The sequence below is a fragment of the Mus caroli genome, unplaced genomic scaffold (genome assembly GCF_978045245.1).
Source record: "Mus caroli unplaced genomic scaffold, Mus_caroli_1 scaffold_9, whole genome shotgun sequence".
Classification (NCBI taxonomy): Eukaryota; Metazoa; Chordata; class Mammalia; order Rodentia; family Muridae; genus Mus; species Mus caroli.
Window position 1 is genome coordinate 105,001,250 of NW_028227264.1, and position 25,092 is coordinate 105,026,341.

General features: G+C 39.9%; 1 protein-coding gene across 2 annotated transcripts in view; it reads right to left on the bottom strand.

Moving 5' to 3' along the window:
* Positions 1–25,092, bottom strand: part of Tmtc2 (transmembrane O-mannosyltransferase targeting cadherins 2) — a 388,535-nt gene that overhangs the window by 200,938 nt on the left and 162,505 nt on the right. The window lies entirely within an intron of this gene.

A 25,092-nucleotide genomic window follows, 5' to 3' on the forward strand; every position in this document is an offset into this window, starting at 1 on the left:
CATCTTATGTAAATCCTCTCTTTATTCACAAAGTGTAAGTCTATAAAGTAACAGAATTCTTCATTGGGGCAACTGAGGCAATCTGAGGTTCTGAAAGAAGGCTTTCACACAGGAACGCATGTGTTTCACATCCTTCCAGTCAACAGCAAAGTTAGGGACTGAGCGGTTGCTGTCCTGCTGTGGCACTTGAGAGAACACTATCACCATAAGTGTTTCCCAAAAGACTTGGAAAGAACTGGGAGTCACAGGGCTACTGAGGACAGGTGATGCTGGTAGCCAAGAAAGGAGGAGGCTATTACCTTATCCCTAACCCTAGTTGAACAATACAGGGGAAAAAAAAACCATAAAGAATGGTTTTGCCAAATCTAAAAGTACATCAACTACATCGGCGGAACAAAGAGAGTTACTGGTGATCAGAATCTAGTTTTGAAAAGGTGGGCAGACCCTTTGGTGTGTACCTTCTGATAATGAAAATGTATTAGAAGCAACAAACAACTAATATGTGGACTTATGCCCGTGGGTGGTCACTTTACCTTATAAGCAACAACTAGGTCAGGCATGGATAACTATGGAACTAAGCCCTAGTTGGTAGGAAAGGGTAAGTATCTTCCAGGCAAGGCACCTTGTTATTCTGGGGATGAGTCTTTCAAAGACTAAAATAGATATCATAGATGTTAATATATAATTGGATCAAATCCTCAAAGCTCAAACAATTGCTTCAATGTCTTCTTTCATTAGCCAAATAACCATGAATGGTAAGCTACACATCACAATCTCTCACTATATAAAGTAGTTGTATAGCTATATACCAGTAGGAAATATTAATATAGTTGCCAAGTGGCAATGAGCCAGATGTTTAGATACAAATAAAACCCACAAAACATTGGACATTCCAGTTTCATTCTGATAGCATCGCCAAGAATGTATTTTATTTTTTTGGCCAGAGGCCACTTGGCAATGCACAGTTTTGGAGCCTGTTCCTGGTACTTTCTCAGTGGAGGAACTTTTCCTGTAACTGCAGGACACCCTATCTCCTTTCCTTTGCTTTTTTCCTATGTGAAATTCTATTTTGATCACACACTCATTTGAAAAGTTCTAATATGGAAATTTTACTGCTCAGAAAGTTCATAGGCAACTTCCCGGGAAGATTTGGTAACAGAACACTTGAAAACGGAGAAATTCCTATGATGGTTGGCGCTTTAACCACTATTTGACTGAGACTTTAGTACAATCCCAAAGCTTCATTCCTTCAGATTAACTAAACAAAGAATTATGTGCTTATTAAATACCTATTTTTAGGGCCATTAAAATGCTAGCTATTCATCTTTCTTTTTAATCATGTCTTTGTAGTTATCACTAATGTACTATATTTCAAGTGATCTCAGACTGAGTTAAAACTTAGTATTCCTTAAGATGTATACCTTTGATTTAAAAAAAAATATTATCAATTAAAAGCCCCAGAATTAAATAAGATTTACTAAGTCGGGTTAATGTTCAAAACATATTTGGATAATTCTTTCAGCCTGACACAGCTCCAATTAGCACTAATCACCGCCATGCCCTAATTATTTAAAATGAAATAAACTGAACTTACACGTGCAAACATTTTGCAAATCACCCTGCATCCACTTCTCCTTTCAAGTGAACTCATAAGATTGGACAACTTGTTTTAATAGAGTATTATCATTGGACTACGTCCAGAACGCATTTGTCTAATGGGACTTCTGTCTGCTTTAACAGTTGTGGTTTGGTGGATTCTCTCTGACTGAACTGTCAATCACTGTTTGACTGGCTCATAGCCCTTAGAACCCTGCTGAGAGACAAGCAAGAAGTTTTGCCAGGTACATGACTGACATGTAGTTAGTGTGGATTGAGGGAAAGGAAGGGGGTGTAGAAGAACTCAATTTTGTTTTGTTTTTTTTAAGACCTTCCTGGAACCTATTTACTGAAATGCACTCTTGGGCAAATCCCTTAGTTGCCAGCTCCCATACCTTGCTGGGCACCTTCAGTTCTACAGTCCTCAGAAATACAAACCTTTTATGTGTGAGTCACGCAGGTCAAGATCAAGTCAAAAAGGAACAAACATTAACATTGTGCTCTAAATTCCAATCATGATCATTAAAATAACTAGACAGGCTGTTCCTAGACCAAACAGTATTAGTGGGAAATTTTAGTCTTGTATCAGTTTCCATGATGGCTGTTAGTTATGAACTAAACATGCCAGAATCTTTACAGTATGGATTGAATTTTTAAAATCCATTCTTTCTGTTCTATTTTCAACCACATTCTACATCAGCCCACGCTTTCAACAATGGAAACAACTGCAGGGCATCCAATTGCTATGGTAAAGTGACTACAAATTAAGCTCCTATTATATTGTTCTGGGAGAAACTAAATATTATGAGGAAAGGAAGAATTGAACATAATTGGCTAATGAATTCAAACACCTGTTAAGTCATTTTACACCTCCTGGATGAGGTCCTGGCATCTAGTGGGGACAGGCATGCCTAGAAAACATTCCATTCTGTAATTGTATAACACTGTGGGATATCATGGCAATTACTTATTAGTAATAGCAACACTAATTATGAAAATTGAGTAAATATTTTACACAGTATCTTTATATGGCCAATACCTAAGCAGGCTGTTGTTTGTTTTGTTTTGTTTATAATTCCTTATATTTGTCAACTCAGTGAATTAGTCTTTCATTCAAAAGGCAGAAAGAACTCAAGTTTCTCAATGTTCAATGTGTTACACACTGTCCCACAGTTAACTGGTTGAACTAAGGATTTCAAAACTACAGCTGGAGAGATGGTTCAGCGGTTAAGAGCACTGGCTGCTCTTGCAGGGAGCCCAGTTCCACTCAAGCACACACACACAGTTCCCATGCCCTACTCTGATCTCTACACAGGAGGCAAATAGGCATATATGTAGATGAAACATCCATACAATCTAAGTAAAGATGCAACCATTAAGTTCAAAACCATGTCCTTCCATTCTAAGTCCAAGGATGTGTCTACTTTAACCATCAAAACATTAAGCCCATTCTTTACCCTCACCACTTCTGTCCTCTCTGAGCACCAGCTCCTCAGACTATATTTTCCTTCTCCATCTTGAAGGGAGTACTATCTGACATAAAAGTCCATCTTTACTCTGTAATTGAGAAGTCTCTGTGAGTCTAATTTTAGTATTCCAAGCTTCAAGATATCTATAATAGTACTGTGTTGTTCTAGGTATCGACCTAATTCAAATATTTAGATCTAAAATTACCAACCTCCTTACCATTCATTCATCCCTGTCTCCAGAATAAACTGCCCCTTTCCAGACTATATCCATCCCCACTTCGTCCCAGTCCACCAGTCTTAGACTTGGACCAATCATGTGAAAGACTCCAGATCCTGTAAAGGTCAGGCCTGAAGCTGTTATAAGGTCCAAAGTGATGTTAAGTATATAATCTTATTATCACTTTCTTACAGAAACAAATCTCACTGCTCCCACGAGAATAGCAGTTCTGTAAGTGAGAACTTGCCCTCAGTCTTTGACTTATACTGTGTGTGGTAGCTAGGCAAGAATCAGGCCATTGCATGAGCACATAAATCCCTGAATTAACAAACCAATAACAACAATGAAGGAAACAGTTCAGACAGGGACTGAGAACAATCATAGGTCTGCCAGCATTCAAAGATGATGGCCAGAGACCCTGATCTAGACACTATGGTCTATGTACTTACACAAAACAACCTAGACTAATTATTCTAGATTTTTCCCCTTTGGCTGTGACTCAACCCTCCCCCCCCAAAAAAAAAAATAGAAAACATAGCAAATACATCTGTAATCTCTAAGTGGTAACTACTGAGCCATACTGGTTTATAAGCCAATGTGGTTATTAGAATATTTCCTAACATTAGTATTTATATTCAAGTTAAGTTTATTGTATTTAATACATTCCAACAGTAGTGATGCACTTTTTAAAGCCAGGGCCACAAAGCAAGGAAGACTTCCTGACAGTGGAGAGAGCATTATATTTGAGGATGTGTGCAGAAAAAACAGTACATGTAAGGTTTGGTACCATCTGTGCTTTAGAGCCAACCCCAGGGCACTTACTGGCTGTTGCCAGGGGTGCCTGTAGGGAGAGGCTTCTCCACCCTAGGATTTTTAAAGTGGCCACAGATGATGGGTGATTGTGAAGCTCTGTTTCCTTAACTTATATCAGTTTATTTAACAGTTTGTTATTTTCCCCTTAGTGGATACTATATTAACTTGGGATTTAAACAGAAAAACAAACAAACAAACAAACAAACAAACAAAAACCTTTTAACGAACCTTCACTGGATAAATCCTACCCCTTATAAATGAAATGATTTCTAATACCTTTTAAATATACTGAAACTGTGACGCTACACTAACTTGCTAAACCTTAGAGCTATGTTTAGTCACCGAAGGAGAAGAGAATACTGTTGCTTTGTTCGTGTATTAATTTCCCTGGGGAAACATGAACAAACACCTGCTCCCTCAAGACAGATCAAGAACAGACCAAGGTAATGATTCTACCGAAGGTGCAACTTGGGGAAAAATTGCATTTATAGGGCCTGATAACCAAAGCACTGGGTGATGAGTACTTACAGGAACATGAGTGAGACCCCAATCAGGTTCATCATTAAAAAGTCTCACCTCACCATGGGTAACAACTTCCTCATAGGTACAGAGATTGAGGTATCCCTCAAGATCAAAGAATATATAGGTGGGCAGAATTATACAAGCAGAATTGGCTATACTATCAGGTAAGGGTTTAATAATCCTCACCTACCATTTTTTCTTAAAGGGAAGGTCTACAGTCCAATTGTGAGAGTCTCTTGCAGGTGGACACAGGTGCTCTGATGCGGGTAATTATGCCTGTTATGTTATAGAGGACACCATTCTACAGCAAGTATCTTAAAGATGGCAGGATGCAAATGACAGAAAGATGTGAAGAAAGGTAAGATGGAAAGAAAAGAAATGAGATAGCAAAACAAGGCTGAATCCTTAAGAGTTCCCAACTGACCTGAACAAAATGAGGAGAATTGGAATCCTATTGTTCCTATAGCATCACCTCCAAGTGAAAACGCTTCAAGTACCCATTTTTCTCCAAGGAGTATTTAGGAGGTAGGCTCAAGTCTAAGGCAGACTGGGAAGTCTGCAGCACTAGCTAAGAGGATACTGAGAAGCAAGACAGGAAAACTCTTGGGAAAGCATGGCTGACTCAAGCCCAGAAGTCCAGAATGGGACAATGGCTCAAAAGAAGCAAGCGCTGAACTTGAACCCAACTCTGCAATCTGAGAATACATCTCCAAGACTTGGCAGGAACACAAGGGTTTCTACATATTGACTCATTTAATCCTAAAAACACCCCATATGACATGTGGACACTGATGCACAAAGGAAAAAAAAACTCATTGTCCCAGGTACATTTTTATTAAAGCAATGGTTATCTTATGGCCTGGCCCTCAGCTGTCTGAGCAAGTTAGGAAAAAAATATTAATTCATAAGAGTAGAAAAGGAAATTTCAGATAGCTGAACAATTATGCTTAAAGAATTAATTTAGCAACTGTCATCAGAATAAAACAATAAAAGTTTGAATTTGACTTGATGGGTTCCAAATTAAGGTGTCTACTATTTATACTTCATTTCTATTGGAGAGTGGGGTGTTTGCTGTCTCCAAAGTGAAGTATTGGGCAGCTGAATGTCATTACAGGTTTGGGGACTTTGATGTTAAGTTCTGAATTAAAAACAAAAGAATTAAATCCAAGAATCCCAACATGAACTTGTCACCTCCCTGATTTGGGTTTTGATTTGGTGAAGGCTTGTGGGTCGTAGGTTTGGTCCCAATCTATGGGTACAAAGGAGTCTGAATTGTGAGGCCTTTAACTTTATTGTGAGCTATTCCTGAATGGACTGTGACATGGTGCGATGCCACAAGAGGCAGATTCCAAGGCCTTGACATGGGTACATTGTTCATGCGCCTCCACTCTCTTGTTTTTTCTGCTTCCTGAATGCCGTGAGATGATTGGCTCAACTCTGCAACATCATCTCTGCTATGAGGTTGAGGTCAGCCCTATACTCTTAGAGTTTCAGGACCAGGGACAGGAACCTTTGAAACCTTGAGCCAAAATAACCCTTTCCTTCAGCTGCTCCAACACTTCTCTTTAGAGACAACAAACACCTCACCTTCCAAGAGAAATGACAAGACGTATAAAAAGATCATAACAGAATGAATGCAGCCCACTAAAGGTCTGCTGTGGCTGAGCTGAAAGAAGTCATAGCTACCAATGTGCCTGTCACTGAGACTTTGGAGCAAAATCAAAGATAAGAGTGTCATATCTGCCTGAGAATGTAGCAATAAAAGAGACAGGGATAGTCAAGAAATTTTATATATATATATATATATATATATATATATATATATATATGTATATATATATATAATTTGTACAACATTTACATCAAATATATCCCACACACACTGAAAGCTCTCTCCTTTGAATGATGTGTGTGTGTGTGTGTGTGTTTGTGTGTGCAAAATAAATTAAGTTGAAAATAAACAACAAAGATGGAGGAAAAAAAATCCATATCTTATACATTAAGATGAGCTTCAACATAGGTTCAATTTCACAGCTGCCCTTCTCCAGGGAGCTGGCTAGCCCTAGAAAGTAACTTCTGCTCACTTGAGCTTCTTTAAGGGAGAAGTTGGTAATGACATTTACTATGATTATATTGAATAAATTCACAACCACCAGATGAAATTCTTGATCAGCTAAGAGTTCACTCCCTTTCAAAAACACAGGTGATGGTGATTATAATATAAAGTATAACACCCTAAGAACTCCGAGAAAACATGGAGTAAGAAAAGTCAGGTTTTGTGGCTTAGTGTTAACTTCACACATTACAGTGTTTTTAAATCTCAGTCTCCTAAAATGTTAAGGTTAAAAAAAAAAGTAATTTTTTACATTTTAATTTAAAAAAATTAAAAGCTTTTTAATTCTTTTGAAATGAAAACTTCAGACTAAGTACACCCTCTTGACAAAAGGATTAAAGACCCAGACATAACTAAAGATGAATGTCAACTCCCTTTGAGGGCACACGTGCAGCTGTGTGACATGGAATAATTCCTATCATGGAGCTCAATCCCTTGGCAGGGTGCAATGGCTACTACAGTTTCCAGTGGCAAGCACATGCTGATTTATCAGCTATGTTACTAGAAAGATCAGGTGTCTACGAACTGTAGCCTAGAACAGGGCAATGCCCATTTGTTGGCACCACCACCAGCCTCAGGTCTGACTCTCAGAGCAGAAGATGTTCAGCAAATGGTTGCTTCAAAAGAGAGCACAGACAGGGCACTCTTCAATATGTAGGATGAGTTGGACGCTGTTAGTATTATTTCCTTGCATATTTCTAATAGATTTCAACAGATAATGGCAAATGAATTCTAGAATTTAAGAGAGAGATACTGTTTTACTTGAAAAGGAGATTAAAGCCAACTTCTGATTCCATGAGTAGAATAGCACAGCCAATGTAAAAATGGCACATTTATCAAGAATTAGAGAAGATCTTATAAAAGACTACATTTTAGACAGCCTGTCAGGTGTCAATTCTACACAGGACAATAAAAAGGACAACCTCATCATGGTCTAACGGACACAAGGGAATATGCTTGTCATCACAAATACATGGCTCTGAAACACCAACTCTCTCATACTTTGTTCACAAAGCTTTAATATAGGGCTGTGAATATAGCTGAGTTGGAAAAGTATTTGCTTAATACACACAAAACGCTGGGTTTGATCCCCAGCACAGGATGAATCAAGTTAGTGGTACATGCCCAGCACAAGGAAAGGCAGGTGAATCAGAAGTCCCAGTGTAGGGGAATGCCAGGACAGGGAAGCAGGAGTGGGTGGGTTGAGGAGAAGAGGGAGCAGGGATGGGACAGGGGGTTTTCAGAGGGAAGACCAGTGAACTGGCTGGTTTTGTGTGTCAACTTGACACAGGCTGGAGTTATCACAGAGAAATGAGCTTCAGTTGGGGAAGTAATATGTAAAGACTGGGACATTTAAAGTTATTTAGATCTTGGGGATGAATAAGAATGTAAGGGTTAAGGCTTAATAATTATGTGTTTGTGTGTCAAGTTGACAAGGGGTCAATTGTACTGGCTGGTTTTGTGTGTCAACTTGACACAGGCTGGAGTTATCACTGAGAAACAAGCTTCAGTTGGGGAAATGCCTCCATGAAATCCAGCTGTGGGGCATTTTCTCAATTAGTTATCAAGGGGGAAAGGTCCCTTGTGGGTGAGACCATCTTTGGGCTGGTAGTCTTGGGTTCTATAAGAGAGCAGGCTGAGCAAGCCATGGGAAGCAAGTCAGTAAGTAACATCCCTCAATGGCCTCTGCATCAGCTCCTGCTTCTTGACCTGCTTGAGTTCCAGTCCTGACTTCCTTGGTGATGAACAGCAGTATGGAAGTGTAAGCCAAATAAACCCTTTCCTCCCCAACTTGCTTCTTGGTCATGATGTTTGTGCAGGAATAGAAATCCTGACTAAGACAACCAGAAAAGAGGATAACATTTGAAATGTAAATAAAGAAAATATCTAAGAAAAAAAGAAAAAGAAAAACAAAAGAAGAAGCAGTTTATGGTCATCCTTTGCTGGCCACACAGCAAGCTTGAAGCTAGCCTGGGATGCAGGAATTATCTTAAGGCAGTGTGGGGTGCAGCAAATGAAAGAAACATTATTGGGATACTTTAGAATCTGAACTTTTTACTCCTGGAAATGTGGAATGTAATGTCTGCACAAGAAATATATCTTTCCAGTCTGTTTATTCCAGAGACCAACAAGATTACAATTGTACAAAAGAAACCCACTAAAGTTTATTTTTAAAACTGTGATTAGAGAAAAAAAAAGAAAACAGACTGATATCACTTGTCTTTTAGGCCTCCTCGGGCATATTCCTATTAGGAAAAAATACTCTCCTGGAGAGGTTAAATGACCTGTCGGAAATTACACAACTAGGTGGAGGCAAAGCCTGCTTGAAAGGCAGGGCTTCTGATTAGAGCTGCAGGGTTCACGTCATTATGCCATATGGCCAGACTTTTCCCAGCAGGCTCCTTTTATTTCTGAAATCACAACTTCTCTCAAATATCTAGCATTTTTTTTCGAGGCTTTTTTCATAATTAATCTAGAAAAAAAAAACAAAGAAACCAGCTGGATGCAGAGGTGCAGGTTCAAATGACCTTTATAGAAATCTGATGTCAATCAGCTAATGTCTTAATGGCATATTACATTTTTGTAGAATCATTCTCCCATAATTAACTTGATATTATTGCTCTTTTTAAAGTTGGTCAGAGGTGCATTTATGCCCAGGCAGTTAGCTTGGCCATATCTTATGGTGGCTATTTCTTTAAAGGCATAAAGAAATAAACTATATGCTATCATTTTCCAAAGTGTGTGTTTAGTTTATCTATAGTATGCTTTGCGTTTTTTGCTTTTTTTTTCCAAACAGGTAATGAAACACAGATTAGGTCCATCCCAGAATTTCCAACACCTTTTTTTTTTTTTTTTTTTTTTGACAACCTAACACCAAGTCGTAGCCTTGAAAAAGCCAGTTTGATGTTTTTTGAAATACAGCCTAATTACTGCTGCATGTACCCAATTCATGTATAACAAACATAAGAGAAAAAGCAAGAGGGGCTCTTTTTGTGCTTGCACTGTAAGCCACTTACACTCACTGGAAAACCATGGGGGCTTCATGCACCAAACACACAGCCATGAAAGCAATCAAACACTGATCTAAGATTCCTGCTTCGGAAAACTCTGTTTATGTAGGAGCCTGCAATTTATCATTGTTTTGCAAAAAAACAAACTAAGGATCCAAGCATCCTGACCCACACACAAGCCCCGAAAGGATACACTGATTCCCCAAACTCTATTACCAATTTGTTAAACAGTACATAAGACCACTAAACATATCAAAGACAGCAGGGGCACAAATGCATTTGAAGGAGACTGTAACCAGGTTTACTGACCCACACTGTTTGAGGTCAGAACTTTTCCCAACAGGCCTTGTTAGAATTTAAAAGTCAAACAAGAACAAACACAAAACCCTACATCTTTGAAACAGTGATAACTACACGTCCATATTTCCTGCCCTTAATTGCATCTTCAGGTTTAAGGTTGTAGCAATAGCACAGTCTCAGAAATGCACTCAAATCCAGTAAGTCATTGGGTTGTTTAATTAGACCAGTTTAATGATGGTATTATGAATTATACGCCAACAAAGCTAATACAAACAAACTAAAAGGCCTGACACAAGACAATTTATAGTTTTAATTCCATTTGCTGTAAACCTAAACACATGCTCTCATGGAAAGATTAACTTTAGAGTATCTTACTCTAAAGTTGCAGAACTCTATTATGGCATATGAGTAATGTTTGAAAAGAAAAAGTCATATCTACCATGAGTTTCATACACAAAATCAGGAAAGGTGAAGTGCTATTAAGATAGATATACAGACAAGCTTAGATATGCAAGTATAAGCGGGAGACATGGGTGGCAGTTAAGAACACATACTACGATCCCGGTGTGGTGGTGCACGCCTTTAATCCCAGCACTCGGGAGGCAGAGGCAGGCGGATTTCTGAGTTCGAGACCAGCCTGGTCTACAGAGTGAGTTCCAGGACAGCCAGAGCTATACAGAGAAACCCTGTCTCGAAAAACAAAAAACAAAACAAAACAAAAAAGGAACACATACTACTACTAGGGAATGGAAAACACCGAGAACACAAGACTCTAAATCAGTAGGATCTACACACATATGACCTCAAAGAGATTGAAGCAGCACGCGCTGGGAATGTTGGGATCCTAGAGATGACAGGAAATGTGGACACACACCCTCAGTCTTAACTCAGTTGACAACCACTTACGAATGAAAATTTACTTTCCTTCACAGGGATCTCACTGGGAAACACACTAACTTTAAGGGTGAGCATCATGCCTAGCCACAGATGGCCAACAGGAAGAGAACTCAGCATCAGCTCTCCAGTCTCCTTGTCCTATAATGTCCTGAGGCTTCTTCTCTTCTATTTTTTTAAATTATCTTGTATTGTTTTTTAACTTAATACTCTCTACATGTTTTTCTTTTCTTTTCTCTCTTCCCCACCTCACAAGGCCTTTGACTATACACTATGGCTTCCCATTTAGCGTTTTAAGGGATTCCTGAGTGTGCCACCACGGGCACTCCGACTCTGGTGCCTTCTCTTGAGCTCCTTTATTCGGTTTATTGTTTTGTCCAATTCCATTGTGTTAGTTTTGCTTTATCTTTTATTTTATTTTATCTTATTTTATTATCCCATAGAAGTGTGTTTGTTGCCGGGCGTGGTGGCACACGCCTTTAATCCCAGCACTCGGGAGGCAGAGGCAGGCGGATTTCTGAGCCTGGTCTACAAAGTGAGTTCCCTGGCTGGGCTATACAGAGAAACCCTGTCTCGAAAAACCAAAAAAACAAAAAACAAAAAAGAATAAGTGTGTTTGTTTTCTAATGAGAGATGGGAAAGGAAAGGGGGTGGATCTGGATGGGAGGAGAGTGGGGAGGAGCTTGGAGGAGCAGTGGAGAGGAAACCATAAACACACCGTGATGTATCATGATATATTATGTGAGAAAAAAGTCTAATTTCAATAAAAGAAAGGAACGAAAGAAGAAAGGAAGGAAGGGAGAGGGGAGGGAAGGATAGAAGGAGGGAAGAAGGGAAAGAGGGAGGGGAAGAAAGGAAGAAAGAGAGAAAGAGAGAAAGAGAGAAAGAGAGAAAGAGAGAAAGAGAGAAAGAGAGAAAGAGAGAAAGAGAGAAAGAGAGAAAGAGAGAAAGAGAGAAAGAGAGAAAGAGAGAAAGAGAGAAAGGAAAGGAAAGGAAAGGAAAGGAAAGGAAAGGAAAGGAAAGGAAAGGAAAGGAAAGGAAAGGAAAGGAAAGAAAGCAGGCAAGCAAGAAAGCACAAACCGCTGGGTTCAGGAAGATCACAACTGCCTATGATTCACAAACCCTCTCACAGACAAGAGCACACATATAACACAAAAAGACAATTAAAGTTAATTAAATTATGTCAATTTAAAATTAAAGTAAACCTCTTTTTTAATAGTATTCTTTAGGATACTCTAGGATATTCTTTAGGATAGTATACTCCAGAACATACACACTATTTGCATGTCAATGTTGCTACAATACTGTGTGAAGGGATAAGAGAGTGCATCCCAGAGAGGTAAGTAGCACATCCCATTCTAACTGGTTATCCCAGTCTAGTCCAAACTGCAAACCCCAGGTTAAGTGAGAGACTAGATCTCAAAAAGTTAGGTGAAGGGAATGGGGGCAATCATTTAGAAGTTGATCTCTAGCTTCCACATGGGCTCACACACCCATGAACATCGATTCACACACATATGTGCACAGATGTGCATATAGCACACACACTTTCGAACGTGTGTGACAAACCTGTTACATGAGGCGTCAGGGGAGGAAAATAGAACCTGACTGAAAACAAAATGTCTTAATTAAAATAAGAAAATTAGGAGTGCTGTCACATGATTTAACCCTAGCATTTGGAAAGCAAACATGGACAGAGGATCATTGAGAATTTGAAGCCAGGCTGGTCTATATAGTGAATTCAAGGCCAGATGGGGTTGCATAGGAAATCCTGTCTACCCACTTCTAGACACACACACACACACACACACACACACACACACACACACATACTCACTCACACACACACATACACACACACATACATACATACATACATACACACACCACACACACACAAACATGCCTGCCACAAACTTGGATAAGATGCTTAGATGCCATGAAGGCTCTTTTCTAATCAGACTATAATTGTTTGCCTGACATTTGCTTCTCTAGCTATGAGATTCTGTTAGCACTTAGTGTAGACTAAATAGAAGATACTGAAGCTATGTATATAGTTATTGTGTACTGAGGTAGGTATTGGGATAAAATACTACCTATCTTACAGTTTTAGCACCTATAAAACTATCTGTTCCATGTTGAAGAATACATCATTCAAATTTAAATGAAGTATCAGTAAATGGCATGGATCACAATGATTAATAATTTTTTCATGGTACCAATTCTGTCCTCCCTTTTCACTGAAATCATGCAAAAATAATGCAATAGAAAGATGGTGAGTCCGGGGATGAAATTTTTAATTAAACTCCTTCTCACTGGGGACTGGAGAGATGGCTCAGTGCCTAAGAGCACTGACTGCTCTTCCAGAGGTCCTGAGTTCAATTCCCAGCAACCACATGGTGGCTCACAACCATCTATAACACGATGCTGTCCTCTGGTGTGTCTGAAGACAATGGCAGTATACTCATACGCATAATTTAAATAAATAAATCTTTAAAAGAAACCTCCTCACTCGACAAGATCTATGAATTTGTGGAAAATTATTTCACATCAATAATGTTCATCTCGCTAGCCCTCTCTGTGCATTAGGTTACTACTATACACTCTAATACTTGTGTATAACAGAAGTCACTCCCCTAGCTCACAGTGAGCCTGATGATGGTTTTATTATTGTATTGGGCTCTGCATATATGCAAATGAAAGCTAATGAACTCAGGGGGATTATTTTCCTTCCTTTATAAACAATATAGAAGTTAGTGCCTCTGTGGAGAAGATTATACTGCAGAGTGCAAGGGAATCGAAGACTACAAATTAGCCTGTCCAAAAACCAGAAACTTCAGACTGCTGCTTTGACAACTTAAATTCAGCACTTTCTTCCAGCAGACAAGACCATTTTCCAATTGAAACATCCGATCCTTCAACTTTCTTGTTATTTTACCTCTGAAACACATTCATTTGGAGTCAGTCTTCCGACTTACAGATATAAAGAATGTAAAAGACACATAAGATGATCAAAGAAACTTTATAAATCTTTAAGAATCAAGAAGTGACATTTTAAGCCCACCCCCTCACCTCACCCCACCCCTTGCCACTAGCCCTGCTGCTATAAATTACAAGATGCAAACTGGTAGACTTCCATACTGCATACTGAGCACACTTTGCATATTCTTTCTTTTGAGTTTGTGTAGTAGTGAGCTGGAGATCTGGAGAGGTTGAGATAGCCTCCTTGCTAGCCGACAGTTATTTCTGGATAAGTATGAATCTCAGCAGCATCATGGAGACCTCTATTGTATAGTGAACTAATTCAAATGACAAAGCAAGGTGAATTAGACTGAAATGCACGTAGCTGATTTTAGTCTTTGTGTCAACCCCTTGACAGTTATTAAGTAAATACACCATTTTCAAGTGAGTTTAATCAGGCTGAAATACCAGGGTGAAGGAACAGAATCTGAGCCTCCTTGTGCAGCTAGTATGGGAAGGAAAAAAAAAAAAAAAAAAAAACAGAACCCAAAGAGAAATAAAGAAGGGTGAACCATAACCAACCACTCAACTCCACAAAGAACCTTGGAGTTCTGGAGCTAGCAATACTGTAAAGGAACCTAGAAGAGAGTTTTGTTTTGTTTTGATTTTTGATCTTTTTTTTTTTCTTAATGGCAGAATTGTGATTTGTGGTAAACTGGAGTGGTAGCAAAGTAGAGGTTGGCTCATTTGTCTCCATTTAAGGACCAGGCCTGATTTTGAGAAGAAGGCCATAGGTACCAGCTCCTGGAACAGACCTTAAGTCCCAGAAATTAGGCCATGAGCCCCACCTCCAGGAACAGAGTATAAATTGCAGAAACAAGGTCACAAAACCCCCTCCCAAATAAGAGCCTGAGGATAACCACAAAGAATGGAGAAATATCTTATCTTGGGATGGGTCAGCAGTGCTGGGAAGCCCTATTTCTGCCTATGGCTAAATGTTCCATTCATGACATGGGAATGTAGACCTGTAACCCCTTAGCACCTACCAATGAAATTTTAGAATACTTAATCCTTCTAGAGAGTTCCCCTGGTTCTCTATAAGAAGGCCTGTGCATCTTTGTCTTAGGTCGCCATTTTGAAGAGTGGTTAACCACTGCATGCTGGTTGTTTCTGCAGAATAAACGGTCTTTTTCATAATATCTGAGTCTGGGGTCTTCCTTCAGCAATTTCAGACCCTTACACCATACCATTATAAAGCATCCCTACCCATCAAAGCCCCCCTCCCTCCATCCCTCCTTCCCTTCTCCCTCTCTCCCCTTTTTCTCTTCCTCCCTCCCTCCCTCTACTCCCTGCTTAGAGCCAGCCTTTTGCCCCACACACCCCCTAAATATATCTCTTGCTTGAGATCTGTTGTACGATCCTTGAGGCACTCTTTAGCCCTGATCCACCAAGGTACTCTTCTGCCACAAAAAAAAGCCAACACCAACCTTCTGTGCTCTAAAAGTCTGTCACTGGAGGGGGTGATAGGTAGAGGGATGGGTGTTAATAGCTGTCTCCTATGATGAAACCCTTGTTTTAATGCAAATGATATTAAATTTAAATGATATTGAGGGGGTTCCCCAACGCCCACAGTGGCTCTGAATATTAACCAAATTACCTGAGAGCTTTGAGGTTTTTACCTGTGTTCCTACCAACCTTCGAAAACCAAACAGACCCAATTAGTTCAACAGACCCAATTCTCTTATTCAATAGCACAAAGTTTTATGCTGCAATCCTTAGTTTCAAACAGTTTGCCCCAAGTGGCTGGTGACCTTTCCAGTGTGATATAACCAAAGAGGACTCATGAGGAACCTCGAAGTCTTTTCTAAGACACACACACATACAGCCATCCCTACCTCACCTGCATCTGTCATGTCAATTAAATAAAGATGTTAAATAATGAAGTTCTCGAAACCTCTAGGTTTGTCTACAGATTTGTGGCAACAAGGCAACACTACTACTACAACTTAAGTTTCTGTAAAAGGAATTTCATCTGAATAGCAGAATATTGTAAGGTGTCCAAAGTGTTTCAAGAAATTTCCAATGCCAGGCGTGGTGGTGCACGCCTTTAATCCCAGCCCTTGGGAGGCAGAGGCAGGCGGATTTCTAAGTTCGAGGCCAGCCTGGTCTACAAAGTGAGTTCCAGGATAGCCAGGGCTATACAGAGGAACCCTGTCTCGAAAAACCAAAAAAAAAAAAAAAAAAATTTCCAGCCAGCTAGAAAATACCATCGCCCTAGAGAGCAAAGTTTTTGCCTCTCAAGCCTTTGCTGTGAGGCAGAGAAATCAAGTAAAGGACAGAAGGATGGAACCAAAATGCAGCTTAAAAGCTTGAGTGAAAGGGTTTGTTATAATAGAGGGTCTGGAGTCTGCTGCTGCTACAAGGCAAGCGGGCAGGTTAGGGAAGAATAAAAGCAGAAAAGGAGATTAGCATTCACCTTCAGGTGATAACACAGACTCTTTCCCTCAAAAGACTGAGACATGAAGGCCGCACACTCCTGCAGCTAGCGACCTAATCTTGCTTCCTCTAAGCCTGGCTAAAAGGAAATACAGTGGGGAAAGGATGGTGGGGGTGGAGAACAGGAAAGCCTGGCTCCTTTTCAGATATATAAGCAACAGCACCCTCCTGAGTCTGAAGGGGAAAAAAACCAGGCTACCGACATGTGTCATAAAGACAAGACATTAATGGAGAGAGAGTCAGCGCCCAACCTGACCTGGCAAGTGTACTCATTTTCAGTCAAAAAAAAAAAAAAAATCAGCTTTCGAATTATGCCACCCTTGAAAGGTGATTATCTTTCATTTTTCAGTTATGATCTGTGGTGAACAGGACAGCAAGTATTCCATTTTAGTTTACTGAGATGTCACCTAACTATTCAAAGATGGCTCAAAAAAAAAAAAAAAATGGCTGAAGCCATGCTGACTAACCACTCCCTAAAGTAACAGATGAAACCTTCACAAATTCATAAATGCTGGGGACATCTGTTGAGTTAGTTACCTGTGTGCGGTGTGTGTTTGTGTGTGTAGGTTGATGATATTCGAGTGTGTGCATATGTGTGCCCTCACTTGGGCACGGCCTTACGGAAGGCAGAGGTAACATTGGGCGTCTTCCTCTGTGCTTGATCGTCACCTTCTTTTTCTGAGAAAGCATGTTTTACTGAGGCTGGAATTTGCAGACTGAGCTCGGCTGGATGGCCAGCAAGGACCTGACATCGACTTCTCTGCTCCCCGGCACTAGGCATGCAGTTGCCCACCAGAATGCAGGGGATCCAAATCCAGGGCCTTCTCCTTGGGTGGCACACACTTTCCCCACTGAGCTATCCTCCTATCCCTACTATTAGTTACTTTTGACCATTATGACAGAATGACAGAAGCATCCAGGGTTAAATGTGATTTGCTTCCCATATCAGAGGACATAATAGTTTGAATATAAGAGTCCCCTAGGCTCATATATTAAAATGCTCACCAGAAAGTGGAGTTATTTGAGAAGGATTAGGTATGACCTCCTTGGAGGAAGTATGTTGGTAGGGGAGATATCCTAAGCTCACACCTAACCTAGGGTCTCCCTCTCCCTGTCCCTCCGCTCCCCCTCTCCCTACTCCCTCTCCCCTTCTCTCTGCCTGCTGCATATAGCTCTTAGCTACTTCTCCAGTGCCAAGTCTGCCTGCATGCTGCCATGTTCCCCGCCATGATGAAAATGGACTAACCTTCGGAAACCATAAGCAAACCCCCAACTAAATGCTTTCTGTTATAAAGAGTTGCCTTGGCCATGGTGTCTCTTCACAGCAACAGAACAGTAACTGAGAGACTGAGACTAGACCTCTCAGGGGAAGGCACGGCAGGCTGGCTCTGAAGGACAGGAAGGTTGCATTATAGCCAGACAGAGCTGGGTGTGGCAGCGAAATTCTCTAACTCGGGAGGTAGGGAGGAGCCTGAGGAACAGTTCAAGCCAGCATCACTAACACAGGGTGTCAGAGGTGCGCTAAGCTCAGATCTTATTTCATCAAACAAAAACCAAAGCAAAATTCTAAACAGAAGTCAGAGCCTGGTTACCTTCAAAGGTTTGTACCACTGTCTCTCCTCCAACAATCAGACCCAGCCTCATAAAGGTTACACACTATTCCAAACACAGGGTTAAAGTGGTCACTTTATGTCACAAAAAGAAATTATACACAATGAGCAAAGAAACCGGGATATTTTTGCCTGTCTCTTCAAAGTAAGAAAAGTAAATGTTCCAAATAATTTGGAGCTTTTCATTTCATAGAACTTATGGAAATGAACCCAAAGCATTCATACATAAGCTGGGTGTAAGCTGACGACATTATGATGCTTTTATTCACAAGGTTTCTTCTCTTGGAATGCACAACCCAACACATACCTTCCTAACACATATATTATACAATGGACATAGGTCCAGGCAGCTGTACAGTACAAACCAAGAAATTGCTCTCAAATAGCTTGGGTGTTAATACTAACAGACTCAGCAATTTCAAATTCATGAAACCATAGCATTTCGTGATGTTTTTACTTTTTATGAAGACAAAAAGTTTATTTTGGGTGTTTTGTGTTTGCTTCCTTTGGGGGCTTTTTTGAGACAATGTCTGCCTTTGTAGCCCAAGCTGGCTTCAAACTTCCAGTGGTCGTTCCAAGTGTTAGGATTACAGCCATGCACTACAGCAGCCAAGCAGACAGAACTTTTAGAATTGATACTACCTGCAGCAAAGGTCTCCGTACATCTGTACCCGGTGTGTGCATTCTGGATAGCCAACAATTAAAGAGAACTCTGGGTATTTTTCTGTTTCTTCACTTACTGAAAACCAACTCAGTCTTTATTATTATTATTTTTTTAATGTCCTCTGTTTTCTTCATGTTCTCCTTGCTTTTTTAAATTTTTTTTATTTTATTTTTTGGAGAATTATGAAAATGAAAACCATGTAACAAAACATAGGTGTCACAGACTCTCATATCAAAGGCGATCATGACCACTGCACCTTATCGTCCTGGCATGAATAAACAAGTAGAGGAGGGGCGGGGAGATGCCCTTTGGAACAGAAAATCTGACTTCGCTAATCAAGGCTATAATTACTGAAGAAACACGAATTAAATTCTGAATTCATGCTATTTTACTTGATGCAAGAGTTATAATCGGACCAGCAGAGCATACAGGAGCCATCTGGGCACTGCAACATTGCAAAGACACATGGAAAGCAAGGGCAGGCTGACCTTCCAGCCACCACACAGGCACTCGCATTGGCACTACAAGGTGCTGTTTTTCCCATTTGATTTCTCATTATCCTTTCTCCAGAAAGGATACCCCGACTAATAGGGACAAAACCAGAATGCCTGGAGAATAAAACTAAAGCTATAACACTCTCCATTGTGTCACATTCCATACCGAGTGCACTTATTAATACATTGGATATAATAGTTGCATCCGCTCCTTCACATCATACATTTTAAGGACTCTCTAATATATTCATGACTATGGCTCTCCATAGCTCAAATTTCACTTGAGAAATCAACATGAAATTAGCATTTTCACTCTTCCAGCCATTTACTAGGACAATGGGTTTCAAGTTTTGGAAGAGCAGATCCTTTTCTTTGAAAGTAACAGTCCTGCGTATGGGTACCCTGCCCATCATGATACCCGCGTCAGTCAGTCTGATCCCTCCGAGGGGCAGGTTATGGATAACTGAGCTGAATGATGTAAGATGCACCCCAGACAGAGTGTTAGGAGAGCAGTGACGAGGGTTTCAATGAGATGCATTATTTATTCATCACAAGATCCAATTTGGGTGTCATTTTCACTGCAGACTTAACTGGTTGAAATTCAGTGCTGATAGAGTATTTATTCTGTAATTTAAAAGGGATGCTTTTAATGTTTTTTTTTTTTTGTTTGTTTGTTTTTTTATTCTGTCCTTCCAGTTTGAAAGAGTCCAAAACAAAGAGGGATTTTGTGCCTTGTGGTCACTCATAAGCATATCTGAACACCTTTTGGCAAGGCTGGAAGAATGTAGGAGAAAGCCCTTAAGGACACACTGTTTTTCCCATTAGTAGTGTAGAACAATATGCCAAATACTGCTCAGTGAAAAGTAAACTAATAGCCGTGGTCAGAAAATAAATGTTTTTATAATGCTGAAGAATGAGATATATGCTATTATGGGACACTCACTGTATAAATAGAAACCTCAACTCCTGAGTCTAATTCTCTGTCTCATCGGAAAGAAACCCTTCTCTGACTTTAGAGAAAGAGAAAAAAAACACAGCCCATGGGCAGAATGGGAGTTTTCATCCTAGACTCCTGTCGGTTAACCAAAGTTCACATGCATGCCGGTATCATAAAGTGTCTTTCCAGGGGAACCATAGCATGTGTTAAAATGCCCCATACTGTCACACACACTAGGAGTTAAACTCCTCTCCTTACTCTTTTTCCTGTGTAAATGTCATGGAGTCTATCTCCAAAATCAATGCTCAGTGCTCCCCTGGTGAGTTTCCCTCTGTATGCGGCCCTCCTTTCTGGCTCACTTCTTCAACCTGAAATGCTGACTTGTAACTACTCCATGTACTTCTGCTCAAGTACTTCTTTTCTGGGAGGTTGTTTTGCTTTTTTGTTTGTTTGATTGTTTTTTGTTTTTTGGGGTTTTGGTTTTGGTTTGGGTTTTGGTTAGCATGCAACTTTCTCTTCTTCTGTCTTCCCTTGGCACTCCCAAAGTTTCATATACACCACCACTACTTTGTAGCCTGGATTTCAGCTCACATTTACACACACTACTCACTTTGAACTACCCTTCAATGTTCTCAAATGCACTCTCTAGGAGCATCTTTGTATCCCCACATCGTCAACCATACTGCCTGGCTGGCACACAGATGAAATTCTCCATATATATATATATATGCAATCTGGGCATATATTCTGTCCCCAGGATTAAAACTTAATGGAGGCATTTGAGCAGGTTGCAAAGGTAGTCACTTCCCAAATTGAAATGACTCTCAACCTGACTCTAAATGGCACCTTGAATACAGAATCATTTTAAGTCGGGTCAGCAAAGGGTGCCTCCCCCTGCACGAATGGAATGTCTTCTTAATCTTTGACTTTCTGAATTGTAAACTGTTTCTGAACCTTGACTTTATTTGTAGTATTATCTGGTTAGCAGTGTTGGCAGCTGTTAGAGTTTTGGAGTACCATGGGTCATGAATATTAAGTACAACAACAAGGATACTGGGATCAAATCCAAAATCATTTGTAAGTGCATGACAAATAGCCCTATTGCTTCAATACAGCAATGAGGCCCTGTAGCTAGACTCAGGTACTGTGCTATATCTTGATCCTCCCAAAGCCAAGCATAAGGGAAAGTACAGTATAATATGGAGTAGTGCTTCAAGGAGATCTCACAGATGTTGGTTGAGAAAAGTCAAACACAACCATGACATCTCACTTCACGCAGTACAACTGAGATGAGGGTTACAACAAAAATCACAACCTAGTGCACATACAAATGCATGTGAAGACACAATGTGCAAATGTTCTGCACCTCTGGGTTTGTACACTTCTAAACATAAGATGAAATGGTCAGGTGTGCAGGACAGCATTTAACCTATGTAGCAATCAGGCAGTGATGAACACAGAATATAAACTCTCACCTTTAGGGATCTTTCACATGATAAATGCTAAAAGCCTGGCAATGTGGGTCATGAATTAGATTTATTCTCAACATACATCTGAAGCTTTAGACTATAACTAAGACAAAGATAAACAGCACATGCCATGGACAACCTCTATAACACTCATGCTCTTTGGCATTAAAACAAAACTTGTATCTAAAAATGACTCATTTTTCAACTGTCAGTACTTCCCGTTTTTCCCACATAACAGCTTATCCTTTTATCGGATTTATGGGAAATAAAGACACAAATTTAATTTAAAGATAATGCTTATTTTGCAAACAACTATTGTAAACCAAAACTAGCTATGAGTCTTAGGATTTCTATTGCTTTGATGAAGCACCATACCAACAAAAGCAAGTTGTTCAGGAAAGGGTTTATTTGGCTTAAACTTCTACATTGTAGCCCATCCCTAAAGAAAGCCAGGACAGGAACTTAAACAGAACAGGAACCAGAGGGCAGTACCTGATGCAGAGACCCTGAAGGGGTGTTGCTTTCAGGCTTGCTCAGCATGGCTTGCTCAGTCTGCTTTCCCAGGACCATCTTCTGAGGGACAACCCCATCCACAAGGACCTGGGCCTTTCTCCATCCATGACCAATTAAGAAAATGATAAGTGCTCCACAGGCTTGCCTACTGCCCTGTCTTATGAAGAAGAACTCTCAGTTAGGGCTTCTTCCTATTGGATGGCTCGAGCCTTCTTCAAGCTGACATAAAATTAGCCAGTCCAACAGGTTTTAAGAAATTCCTTAAAAATCAAATGAATTGGTTTCATATTCCCAATCCGTCACCAACTATTACTAGAATTCCGACATTAAGGCCTGATGATGCCATGCCTCTTTTTATGTCTTCGTTTTTATGTTTTCCACCTAATGATGACACAAAGGATGTCTCCACATTAAAATAGTTTAGAAATGCTAAATCAGCCCTGAAACTATCTCTGAGCAAGTAAGGCCTGGTACTGATAAGGAAAAGGTTGCTTTCGTTGAGTTTTATTAACCTCTTAGAGTTATGGGAAGCTTTAAGAAATAGTGGGCAGATAAAAGTCTAGTATTTCTTTGCATGGTCAGTTGAAGCATATTTCAAGGCCCCTTTAACTTTATTTTTGACCACATGAACGTAAGTAAGCAACAATAACACAAGGAAGGCTAACATAGCTAGTTAGTGAAAGGTCAAGAAAATTAATTCACCCCCCCCCCCCAGCATGCATGGCTCATTCCAGACTGGCCAATGTAGGCATGGAATCGTCATTGTATAAAAGGGAGTGCCTAATGTGAAATTCAACTTAGCATCTCAGCAAATTCACATTGCATCTGAATTCCATAACTAACTGAGTACCTACTGTGTGCCAGATATTGCACAAGAGGACAGGGGTAACATAGCAGGTTCATAAAATAGAACCCCATGGTTGACGACTATGAATGATTTTTGTTCTTATATATTTCTGGAGGTTTTATATTTAAAAACTTCTGACAACTGTTTCTAACTACTGAATAAATTATAGTTTGTCAGTATTCAAGCATATTATTTCATAAATCCCATTAGGTCTTTCAGTAAGCATTTGTTAAATAATTTAAATGCGTTCACATTTTTAGTGCAGTTAGAACAGTGCCTGGCAGGTGGAAATATTAGGTATTTGTTAAACACTAAATATCTTCCATATGCCAAGTACTCACACACTTATATATGTGATGTATGCTTTGCACAACTGCAAAAGCCACACACATAATATGAGCAAGTATCTTGTTTGTAGTAAGTTTCCGAGTCAAAGTGACCAAACTCAGCTGTCTCAAAGACTTCCCTTTGACTCAAACAACATCTGGATTTTACTCATTAGGAAGTGACTTTGTATGTGGTGTTTGTGTCTACATATATGTGCTCATTGAGGCCAGAAGACAACCTCAGGGGTTATTCCTCACCAGTCTTCTACACCATTCTTGTGAAAGGATCTCTCCCTGTTCCAGAGCTTGGCAGGTAAGCTAGACTGGGTGACCACCAGAATCCATTTATCCCTGCCTAGCGTGCGCTAGGATTATAAGACTATGCCACCACACCCAGCTTCATAAACAGGAATCCTGTGGGTTGAACTCACACCCTAAGCACTTTAGCAACTGTGCCTTCTCCAAGCCCTAACATTTGCTTTTAAATTAGTAAATGTGTGTGTGTGTGTGTGTGTGTGTGTGTGTGTGAGTGTGTGTAATTTTAAATGTAATATTAGATATCACAAAAAGATTTAAAATTTATTTCTTCTTTAAAAAAAATGGGGGGGGGGAGTCTTCCAAACAGAGACTGGAGGGTTTCTTGGGTTTTTTTGTTGTTGTTTTTGTTTTTTGTTTTGTTTTGTTTTTGTAATAACAAAATAAGGAAGGCACAGAGAAATAACAGTTGCAGAATGTGGCATTTGAATTTACCTAGTAGACATTTGAGTTTGGGGGACAGAAAATGATCTGATGTGAATTACAGAAAAGAACCCTTCAAGATTGCTGGTTCAAATAACCCCAGGTTTTACAAAGACAGCCCTTTTCAGATTTGAGTATTTGACTATTTCCCTAATTTGTAGTATAGAGTTGAAAATGTAGTGATGTTTGATATTACTAGGGCAAAGGCATGTATGTCATGGGGCAAACCACATGACTTTGATGCGGAGTTAACTGGTAAGATATTTAAAATGATTATTCTTCTGGATGAGAAGGATCTCACAGTCATATTCTGTGGTCTATGGGCTGTATACTCTCTGGCATAGTTACTGTACATGTCCAATATAAGATTACAAACTTAATTTTTTTGTGTGATTTCTCTTTCTACATTGAATGCACAGTTCTAGAACGTGATTTCTGTAGATGGCAACACTCTCTTTCCCGTAATCCATTTCACTTTCTTCAAGAGAGGTTCTTCTCAGGAATGTAGAAATCTATGTCTCTCAAGGCTATACTTTTCCATAGCCACCTTATGCAATCTATGGGCACAGCTCACATCTATTGCAAAGCTCAGTCATGAGAGATTAGTTAGTTGAAAGTGTGTACTTTCGTCTGCATACTCCAGTCTGAGTGGATTGCTAACATCACATTCCATCAAACCACAGCCAGAGCCTTAAGGATAAGGTAGAGATCAACAATATCTACCAATATTTCTTATTTCTCTGCAGCTGACACATTTGGATGTCTGCTAAAAGTGGACATCCAAGCTCACACTGAACACCTCAATATTTGTAACAACTCCTCCAGAGAACTGAAGCTTCCTCACCTACCAGAGAAGGAAACTGGCCAAGGAGCAAGCCCTTGTGAGGAAAGACTCTGTATCATGTCCCCTTTACTGTGTCATCACCTGACTTTGTTCATCTTCTGCCTTTCACTACAGTGAAAAAGGCCACTCGCTGGACAGTCTTGAAGCCTTGCATTCTATTTTATGTATATGAGCATACTGTTGCTATCTTCAGACACACCAGAAGGGGACATCAGATCCCATTACAGATGGTGGTGAGCCACCATGTGGTTGCTGGGA